Here is an 11010-nt window from a genome sequence, read left to right as displayed (position 1 = left end):
ATTTCTTTATAGATTTAAAGTAAATCCTGAAATTTTATTTTTATTGGAGAGGCTGATTTTATGAAAACTTATATGAAATTTTATATGAAAAAACAAGAGAAAGAATATTCGATTTACTAGCATATGGGGAAAAAGTGAAGTACTTGTCTTACCAAATATCAATATATGGAGTAATAGTAACTAAAATGGCATGGTTCTGGAACAGATAGAAAAAGAGGACCAATTAAATTCTTACTTGTATCAAAATTTTACTGAGGACAGGGGAGGCATTGGACACTTTCTTAAAAACGATGTGGCACTCCACCAGAAAATTACTAGAACTAATCAATGACTATAGTAAAGTTGCAGGATATAAAATCAACACACAGAAATCCCTTGCATTCCTATACACTAATAATGAGAAAACAGAAAGAGAAATTAAGGAAACAATTCCATTCACCATTGCAACGGAAAGAATAAAATACTTAGGAATATATCTACCTAAAGAATCTAAAGACCTATATATAGAAAACTATAAAACACTGGTGAAAGAAATCAAAGAGGACACTAACAGATGGAGAAATATACCATGTTCATGGATTGGAAGAATCAATGTAGTGAAAATGAGTATACTACCCAAAGCAATCTATAGATTCAATGCAATCCCTATCAAGCTACCAACAGCATTCTTCACAGAGCTAGAACAAATAATTTCACAATTTGTATGGAAAAACAAAAAACCTCGAATAGCCAAAGCGATCTTGAGAAAGAAGAATGGAACTGGAGGAATCAACCTACCTGACTTCAGGCTCTACTACAAAGCCACAGTTATCAAGACAGTATGGTACTGGCACAAAGACAGAAATATAGATCAATGGAACAAAATAGAAAGCCCAGAGATAAATCCACGCACATATGGACACCTTATCTTCGACAAAGGAGGCAAGAATATACAATGGATTAAAGACAATCTCTTTAACAAGTGGTGCTGGGAACTCTGGTCAACCACTTGTAAAAGAATGAAACTAGAACACTTTCTAACACCATACACAAAAATAAACTCAAAATGGATTAAAGATCTCAATGTAAGACCAGAAACTATAAAACTCCTAGAGGAGAACATAGGCAAAACACTCTCTGACATACATCACAGCAGGATCCTCTATGACCCACCTCCCAGAATATTGGAAATAAAAGCAAAAATAAACAAATGGGACCTAATTAACCTTAAAAGCTTCTGCACATCAAAGGAAACTATTAGCAAGGTGAAAAGACAGCCTTCAGAATGGGAGAAGATAATAGCAAATGAAGCAACTGACAAACAACTAATCTCGAGAATATACAAGCAACTCCTACAGCTCAACTCCAGAAAAATAAATGACCCAATCAAAAAATGGGCCAAAGAACTAAATAGACATTTCTCCAAAGAAGACATACAGATGGCTAACAAACACATGAAAAGATGCTCAACATCACTCATTATCAGAGAAATGCAAATCAAAACCACTATGAGGTACCATTTCACACCAGTCAGAATGGCTGCAATCCAAAAGTCTACAAGTAATAAATGCTGGAGAGGGTGTGGAGAAAAGGGAACCCTCTTACACTGTTGGTGGAAATGCAAACTAGTACAGCCACTATGGAGAACAGTGTGGAGATTCCTTAAAAAACTGGAAATAGACATGCCTTATGATCCAGCAATCCCACTGCTGGGCATACACACTGAGAAAACCAGAAGGGAAAGAGACACGAGTACCCCAATGTTCATCGCAGCACTGTTTATAATAGCCAGGACATGGAAGCAACCTAGATGTCCATCAGCAGATGAATGGATAAGAAAGCTGTGGTACATATACACAATGGAGTATTATTCAGCCATTAAAAAGAATACATTTGAATCAGTTCTAATGAGGTGGATGAAACTGGAGCCTATTATACAGAGTGAAGTAAGCCAGAAAGAAAAACACCAATACAGTATACTAACGCATATATATGGAATTTAGAAAGATGGTAACAATAACCCTGTGTACGAGACAGCAAAAGAGACACGGATGTATAGAACAGTCTTATGGACTCTGTGGGAGAGGGAGAGGGTGGGAAGATTTGGGAGAATGGCATTGAAACATGTAAAATTTCATGTATGAAATGAGTTGCCAGTCCAGGTTTGATGCACGATACTGGATGCTTGGGGCTGGTGCACTGGGACGACCCAGAGGGATGGAATGGGGAGGGAGGAGGGAGGAGGGTTCAGGATGGGGAACACATGTAAACCTGTGGCGGATTCATTTTGATATTTGGCAAATCTAATACAGTTATGTAAAGTTTAAAAATAAAATAAAATTATAAAAAAAAAAAAAAAAAGAACTTAGAGGTGAAATGAGAAAAAAAAAAAAAAAAAAAAAAAAAAAAAAAAACGATGTGGCATTGCAGAGAAAGGATCTGACCTTTCAATAAATAGTGCTGAGAATAGAAATTAGTGTATCTATACAATAACAGTAGAAATGACAATAGAAATTATTGTCAATTATCTCTTAAATAATCATCTCTTAATCTCAATATCTCTTAAATAAAATAAATGCAGTCCAATGATGAAAAAAGTGATTAATTCAGCCAGTTTGTAATTAGATGATAATGGCTTAATATCCTACAATTACAATGAACACCTACAGCTCAACAATAAAAATATAAACAAAAACATGACTAAATAATGGGAAAAGGGCTTGAACAGACTTTCTCCAGAGAAGATATACAAATGGCCATGAGCATATGAAAAGATGTTCAACATCACTAGTCATTGCTGCTGCTAAGTTGCTTCAGTCATGTCCGACTCTGTGCGACACCATATATGGCAGCCCACCAGGCTCCCCTGTCCCTGGGATTCTCCAGGCAAGAACACTGGAGTGGGTTGCCATTTCCTTCTCCAATGCATGAAAGTGAAAAGTGAAAGTGAAGTCTCTCAGTCGTTAAGAAAGTGCAAAACAAAACCACAACGAGATACCACCTGATAGGCAGTTATCATTATTACTAAAAAGAAGAATGAGGAGAAGGAAGGGGGAGGGGAGGAAGAAGAAGCAGAGAAGGAGAAGAAAAAAGGAATTCTCTGGCAGTGCAGTGGTTAGGATTCCATGTTTTCACTGCCATGGGCCTGAGTTCAACCTCTGGTTGGGCAGCTAAGATCTTACAAGCTGCTTGGCAAAAAAAAAAAAAAAAAAAAAAAGAGGAAGAGGAAGAGAACAAGTGTTGGCAATGATATAGAGAAATTTGAACCCATGTGGAATGTTGGTGATGTAAAACAGTGTGGCTACTATTGAAGACAGTATGGCATTTCCTCCAATATTAAAAGTAGGATTAGCATCTGAATGCAGAGTTCCAAAGAATAGCAAGGAGAGATAAGAAAGCCTTCCTCAGTGATCAAAGCAAAGAAATAGAGGAAAACAATAGAATGGGAAAGACTAGAGATCTCTTCCAGAAAATTAGAGATACCAAGGGAATATTTCATGCAAAGATTAACACAATAAAGGACAGAAATGGTATGGACCTAACAGAAGCAGAAGTATTAAAAGGTGGCAAAAATACACAGAACTGTACAAAGAAGAACTTCATGACCCAGATAAGCACGGTGGTGTGATCACTGGACTAGAACCAGACATCCTGGAATGCGAAGTCAGGTGGGCCTTAGGAAGCATCACTCTGAACAAAGCTAGTGGAGGTGATGGAATTCCAGTTGAGCTGTTTCAAATCCTGAAAGATGATGCAGTGAAAGTGCTGCACTCAATATGCCAGCAAGTTTGGAAAACTCAGCAGTGGCCACAGGACTGGAAAAGGTCAGTTTTCATTCCAATCCCAAAGAAAGGCAATGCCAAAGAATGCCGCACAATTGCACTCATCTCACACGCTAGTAAAGTAATGCTAAAAATTCTCCAAGCCAGGCTATGGATCATCAAGAAAGCACATCACAGAAGCACATTGTGCTGTGCTGTGCTTAACTGCTCAGTTGTGTCCAACTCTTTGCGACCCCATGGACTGTAGCCCACCAGGCTCTTCTGTCCATGGGGATTCTCCAGGCAAGAATACTGGAGTATATTGCCATGCTCTTCTCCAGGGGATCTTCCCAACCCAGGAATAGGACCCAGGTCTCTTGCATTGCAGGTAGATTCTTTACTGTCTGAACCACCAGGGACATTATTCAGTCTTAAAAAGAATGGAAATTCTAATGCATACTACAGCATGAATGAATTTTGAGGACATTATACTAAGGGAAATAAGCCAGTCACAAAAGGAAAAATAATGTATGATTCTACTTACATGAGGTACCTAGAGAAGTCAAATTCAAAGTCACACAAATTAGAATGAGGTTGCCAGGGCCAGGGGACAAGAAGGGATAGTGTGTTATTGTCAATAGGTACACATTTCAGTTTTGTGAGATGAACAGTTCTATGGATGGATAGTGGTGACGAAAATACAACAATGTGAATGTACTTAATGCTAGCAAACTCTGCACTTAAAAGTAAAATATCATGTATGAAACGAGTTGCCAGTCCAGGTTCAATGCACGATACTGGATGCTTGGGGCTGGTGCATTGGGACGACCCAGAGGGATGGAATGGGGAGGGAGGAGGGAGGAGGGTTCAGGATGGGGAACACATGTATACCTGTGGCGGATTCATTTTGATATTTGGCAAAACTAATACAATTATGTAAAGTTTAAAAATAAAATAAAATTAAAAAAAAAAAAGAATTCACTTGGAAAAAATAATTCATTTGGTTAATTTCCAAAGCATTCTTGAGAGAGAACAATGCTTCAGGGAGGCATTCATTCCTGACTTCAAACTGTATTACAAAGTTAAAGTAATCAAACCAGAATTATACTGGCATAAAAACACACATTGACCAAAACTACAGAACCAAGAGCCTGTATTAAATCAACATGATATACACCTTAATAGTATATAATTTTACATGTCAGTTATATCTCTATAAAGCTGAAGAAAAATGATCAAATACTGAAAATCAAATACTGGCTGCAAAAATTCAATTCCTGTTGCAATGATTACATTTCCTCCTCCTTCTTTTCTGTGCCATTTCCATTTCTGTCTAGCTTATAAGGATTCATGTGATTACATTTAGGACCTGCCCACTGTGCCCACTGTGCCAATATTTGGCACAATAGTTCCTCTACAAAGATTCTAATTCCAAATTAGCAACATTCACGCTTTTATTTAGAATGTGACCAATTGTCTTGAGGATCACTATTCAATCCGTTACAGAAATGTCTTCTAGTTGGCTTCATGGAAAATGCTATAATCATCTGATTCAAAGAAGGACAGTTATGGGTCTGTCTTTGAAAATCATGTCCATATATAACATCTTCATCTGGTGCCACCACTGCGGAGAACTAGTCCCAGGACAAGACAAAACATGAATGATTGAATGAATCCCTGCTCCCTCTTTTTATATATTTCTTTCCTCTGAAGTCCTTGAAGTGAAAGATAACTCTCTCTATTGTTTGGGTATATTAGAGTTAGAGATTCTTTTCCTTATTGGAACTGAAGGTTTCCTCACTAATGAAGTTCAAATATCTCTCAGTCATCTCAAACTACTGATATCCTTTAATTTTGCTAATTTCATAGGTAATGAAATTGAGTGTGGTAGATACCTAATGTCTTCAGAAAGTTATGGTTTACCAGTGACCAATCTAATTCATTATGAAGTCAGTGACTTAAAGGTCACATTTCTTACTCCACTGATGAAAGTGAAAGAGGAGAGTGAAAAAGTTGGCTTAAAGCTCAACGTTCAGAAAACTAAGATCATGGCATCTGGTCCCATCACTTCATGGCAAATGGATGGGGAAACAGTGGCTGACTTTATTTTTCTGGGCTCCAAAATCACTGCAGATGGTGACTGCAGCCATGAAATTGAAAGACACTTGCTCCTTGGAAGGAAAGTTATGACCAACGTAGACAGCATATTAAAAACCAGAAGTAATTAGCCTCTAATTAAAATAAATAAATTTAAATTAAAAATATACAAAAAATTTTTTAAAAAGCAGAGACATTACTTTGCCAACAAAGGTCCGTCTAGACAAGGCTATGGTTTTTCCAGTAGTCATGTATGGATGTGAGAGTTGGACTATAAAGAAAGCTGAGCAGCGAAAAATTGATGCTTTTGAACTGTGGTGTTGGAGAAGACTCTTGAGAATCCCTTGGACTGCAAGGAAATCCAACCAGTCTATCCTAAAGGAGATCAGACCTGGGTGTTCATTGGAGGGACTGATGTTGAAGCTGAAACTTCAATACTTTGGCCACCTGATGCGAAGAGCTGACTCATTTGAAAAGACCCTGATGCTGGGAAAGATTGAGAGCAGGAGGAGAAGGGGATGACAGGAGATGGTTAGATGGCATCACTGACTCAATGGACATGGGTTTGGGTAAATTCTGGGAGGTGGTGATGGACAGGGAGGCCTAGCATGTTGCGGTTCATAGGGTCACAAAGAGTCGGACATGCCTGAGCAACTGAACTGAACTGAACTGAATTATCATGAGTCTGGGGTACAACTGATATGGTTGTAACATTGATCAAATGGAAGCTGGTCTTCAGAAGTGACCACAGCCCTGCTTCAATATGCCCTTGTCCTACATAGCTTCTGGAATATGACTTTTTATGAGAATGACCTCCCCCCAAAATATCATTAAAACTAGAACCCTTGTCTCGGGCTCTGCTTCTATAGAACCTGAGCAAAAAAAATTAAATTTAAAGAATTTAAATCATGTGTCAAATATAATAAGCAAGACAGAAAGTTTCAATCCTAAATTAAAATTAATCTGGCCATTCTGTTGTCTGGCTATTTCAGAAGAATTTGGTGATGAAGGAATCAGGTGCTATGGCTCACCCAAGATTTCTATCCCTCTGCTTCAACACAGAAACACAAGTCCAAAGTATATATGGCACAATCATAAAAAATAAGGTACATCACCGATGAGTTTTCTTAAGGCTCACTTCATGTCACTATTTCTCAGGCTGTAGATAAAAGGATTCATCATTTGAGGAACCACAATGTACATAACTGAACCCACTGCTTCTGTCTTCCTAGATGAGTCCATAACCACAGAACTAACGTAAACTCCAAAACTGCCCCATAGAATAAGAATGCAACTAAGAGGTAAGCCCCACAGGTGGAAAAAGCTTTAAGCTTTGCTCCTGCTGAAGGCATTCTCAAAACAGAGGAGACAATTTAAGTGTAAGAGAAAATGATCCCTAAAAGAGGAATACCACCTAACAGGCTAGCTACAGAATATGTCAGGATGTTATTGATGAGGGTATCAGAACAAGCCAGCTTGATGACCTGAGCAAATTCACAGAAGAGAGAGGTCCTTGCAGAAGGACAGTCTCAATAACATCAGACAATGGAGTAAGTCAACCATAGTGCTAATGAACAATGAACGTAGAATCAGCAGAACACAGAGTTGGGGGTTCATGATAACTGTGTACCTCAAGGGGTAACAAATGGCCACATAGCGATCATAGGCCATTGCTGCAAGGAGAACATTCTCCATACCACCAAAAACCTGAACAAAACCAATCTGGGTGAGGCAGCCTGTATGAGTGATGTGCTGTATCTGTGCTTGGATGTTGACCAGCATCTTTGGGATTGTGGTAGTGCTTATACAGACATCAATAAAGCAGAAGTTGGAAAGAAAGAAGTACATGGTGGGGGGGAGGTGGGAGTCAGAGATGACAGCCAGGATGATGAGCAGGTTTCTCAAGACAGTGATCAGGTACAGGGACAGGAACAGACAGAAGAGGAGAGGCTGTAGTTCTGGATTATCTGTTAGTCCCAGGAGAAAAAATTCTGAAATACCTGTTTGATTTCTGGGCTCCATGTTGTTGATGAATCTGAAGGGAAAATGGCATGAAAAGAAATGAAAATGAATGGTCTCCAGATGAGAAGCACCAGCATCAATTGGGAACTTGTTAGAAATGCTAACTGTAGATGTCATCCAGATGTACTGCTGAGAAACATTGGCGGTAACATCCAGAAATCTAAGTTTTAACAGACTCTCCAGATGAATTTGATCGATGTCATAATTTTTAAAACAGTGCTGGAGAGGGTGTGGAGAAAAGGGAACCCTCTTACACTGTTGGTGGGAATGCAAACTAGTACAGCCACTATGGAGAACAGTGCGGAGATTCCTTAAAAAACTGGAAACAGAACTGCCTTATGATCCAGCAATCCCACTGCTGGGCATACACACTGAGGAAACCAGAATTGAAAGAGACACGTGTACCCCAGTGTTCATCGCAGCACTGTTTATAATAGCCAGGACATGGAAGCAACCTAGATGTCCATCAGCAGATGAATGGATAAGAAAGCAGTGGTACATATACACAATGGAGTATTACTCAGCCATTAAAAAGAATACATTTGAATCAGTTCTAATGAGGTGGATGAAACTGGAGCCTATTATACAGAGTGAAGTAAGCCAGAAAGAAAAATACCAATACAGTATGCTAACACATATATATGGAATTTAGAAAGATGGTAACAATAACCCTTTGTACGAGACAGCAAAAGAGACACTGATGTATAGAACAGTCTTATGGACTCCGTGGGAGAGGGAGAGGGTGGGATGATTTGGGAGAATGGCATTGAAACATGAATAATATCATATATGAAATGAGTCACCAGTCCAGGTTCGATGAACGATACTGGATCCTTGGGGCTGGTGCACTGGGACGACTCAGAGGGATGGTACGGGGAGGGAGGAGGGAGGAGGGTTCAGGATGGGGAACACGTGTATACCCGTGGTGGATTCATGTTGATGTATGGCAAAACCAATACAATATTGTAAAGTTAAAAAATAGAATAAAATTAATAATAATAATAATAAAAACAGTGCATGAATAAAAGAAGTAATTCTATGTATATTTTGAACCTAAGAGAATATACAGTAGCAACAGTTTTTGGTCATTTGAAGAGACAGGATTAGAAGATAAGACAAAATATGATACAAAATAATCAGGCATCCAAACAGGACTGTTTCTGTAAAGCAGCGGTCTTCCCTTACCTGAGGGAGACAGAAGTGGCCAAGACAGCCTTTATTATTTAGTGTATTACTTAGACTCAAACACTTTGAATTTAATCCAAGACCAGTACTTTTTTTGAGCATGCTCAAAGTAATTCAACTGTATGAGAAGCTTCCAGGTTCTTGTTGTACAATGAAAACTATCAGAAACCTGTATCTGGATATTGCAATGAATAGAATAGAAATGAACAGAAAAAGAGCAGCCAACATATTATTCAGCACATGGGACTCTCATACTGACATTTCCTATTATGGTTTTCTTTTTCTGTCATAAACAATGGCACCTGGCAAGTTTCATTCCTCAGAAGGAAGCAGTGGGATGGAGCAAGTCAAAGAAAGACAACAATAGAAAGAGAGAATATCCCTAGCATGACAGCTGCAAATTTCAGGGAAGTGTTTATGAGATGAAACTCCAGCTGGGAACATTTACCATGTAGATAAGGAATGAAGGAAATGTCCATGATATACATATTCATTTGCCATGAACACATGATGAAATATATGATCATTAAATGTATTAATGATAAATGAATGATCAATGCATATATAAATCAATACAAGTAATGGAAACCTATAAGAAAAAGAATTTGAATGATAAACTATGGCATTTGAAAATTTTATATTTATATATATATTGAATTGTTACAAGTGATAATCCATAATAAAAATAAACCTGTAGAGCAAAAAAAAAAAAATATGGATATGAAGGGCTTGGTATCCACCCAGTCAATAGTATCAAATTCACCCACTTAATGGTCCTCATTCAAGGTGTTTTTATTGCAAGAAATAATGCAGATATATGTGAATAACTCACATCATGTGTTGGCACAATCTTATTTTCCTTCCCAAGGGAATCACTGTATGAACATAATATACATTAATTTTCAGCAATTTTTATTATAACTAGTGTTACTGCTCCAAAAATATGTTGTTTTTTATTTTGAAAGCTTTCAAAAACAACATATTTTTGGAGCGGTAACACTAGTTATAATAAAAATTACAAATCTAAAAAACTTAATTCACAGAAACAGAGAGTAGAATGGTGGCTAGCAGAGGCTACAGGGTTGGAGAAATAGAGAGATGCTGGTCAAAGCATACAAGCTTTCAGTTATAAGATGGTAAGTTCCAGGGATCTAATGTACGGCATTATGACTTTAGTTAACAGTACTGTATTTTATAACTGAAAGTTTCTTACTGTATCACATCATCACATTCTGAACCTTAAACTTATACAGTGTCACTGGTCAAAGTATAGGTGCAAGTGTTCGTGGTGTACGACTTTTTGCGACCCCATGGACTATAGCCCACCAGGCTCCTCTGTCCATGGGATTCTCCAGACAAGAATCAAGAATAGTGGGGTGGGTTGCAATTTCCTTCTCCGGGGCATCTTCCCAACCCGGGGATTGAACCCAGGTCTTCTGCATTGCAGGGAGATTCTTTACCATCTGAGCCACCAGGGAAGCCCATTATTGGTCAATTGTATCTCCATTTAGTTGGGAAAAAATAATAATACCAACACATTATTCTATTTTAATAAGAATAATATTTTTATGACTTAATAAGGATAATATTATTCTGCAATAATATTCTATTTTAATAGTGATCTGCTGCTCCCCCAAGAAAAATTTCGTATTCTGATTTTTAAAGTGGAATTTCATGGATTTTTCTTGTTAATTTCTCTACTCTGTCTAAATTTGAAAAAATTATAGATTAATTTTCCTGAGGCTTGATCTTTTAAAAATTGAATTAAAAGGTATGTTTTCTGACCAGGGCTGGGGGACTCTATCGTGCCGGCCACCAGGTGCTAGTAAAGCTCCCACTAGGGCTGGGTCTTTCATGCCCATGGCTGCCGGCTTCCCCACGCACTTGTAGCTGGGGATCCCACAACCCTGGCTGCCACCACCATGCCCTGTCCTCATAGGCAGATTTGAGCTCCAGGGCAGCCTCA

The 11010-nt window shown here is 38.3% G+C and overlaps 1 pseudogene; it reads right to left on the bottom strand.

Annotated features, from left to right (window-relative positions):
• Nucleotides 1-6929: 6929 nt before the first annotated feature.
• On the bottom strand, nucleotides 6930-8014 carry LOC112577726 (annotated as a pseudogene).
• Between the last annotated feature and the right edge of the window lie 2996 nt (nucleotides 8015-11010).

This window comes from Bubalus bubalis, chromosome 9 (assembly GCF_019923935.1).
Source record: "Bubalus bubalis isolate 160015118507 breed Murrah chromosome 9, NDDB_SH_1, whole genome shotgun sequence".
Classification (NCBI taxonomy): domain Eukaryota; kingdom Metazoa; phylum Chordata; class Mammalia; order Artiodactyla; family Bovidae; genus Bubalus; species Bubalus bubalis.
Note: the sequence above shows the minus strand (reverse complement) of the source record. Positions and strands in the feature narration are given on the sequence as shown.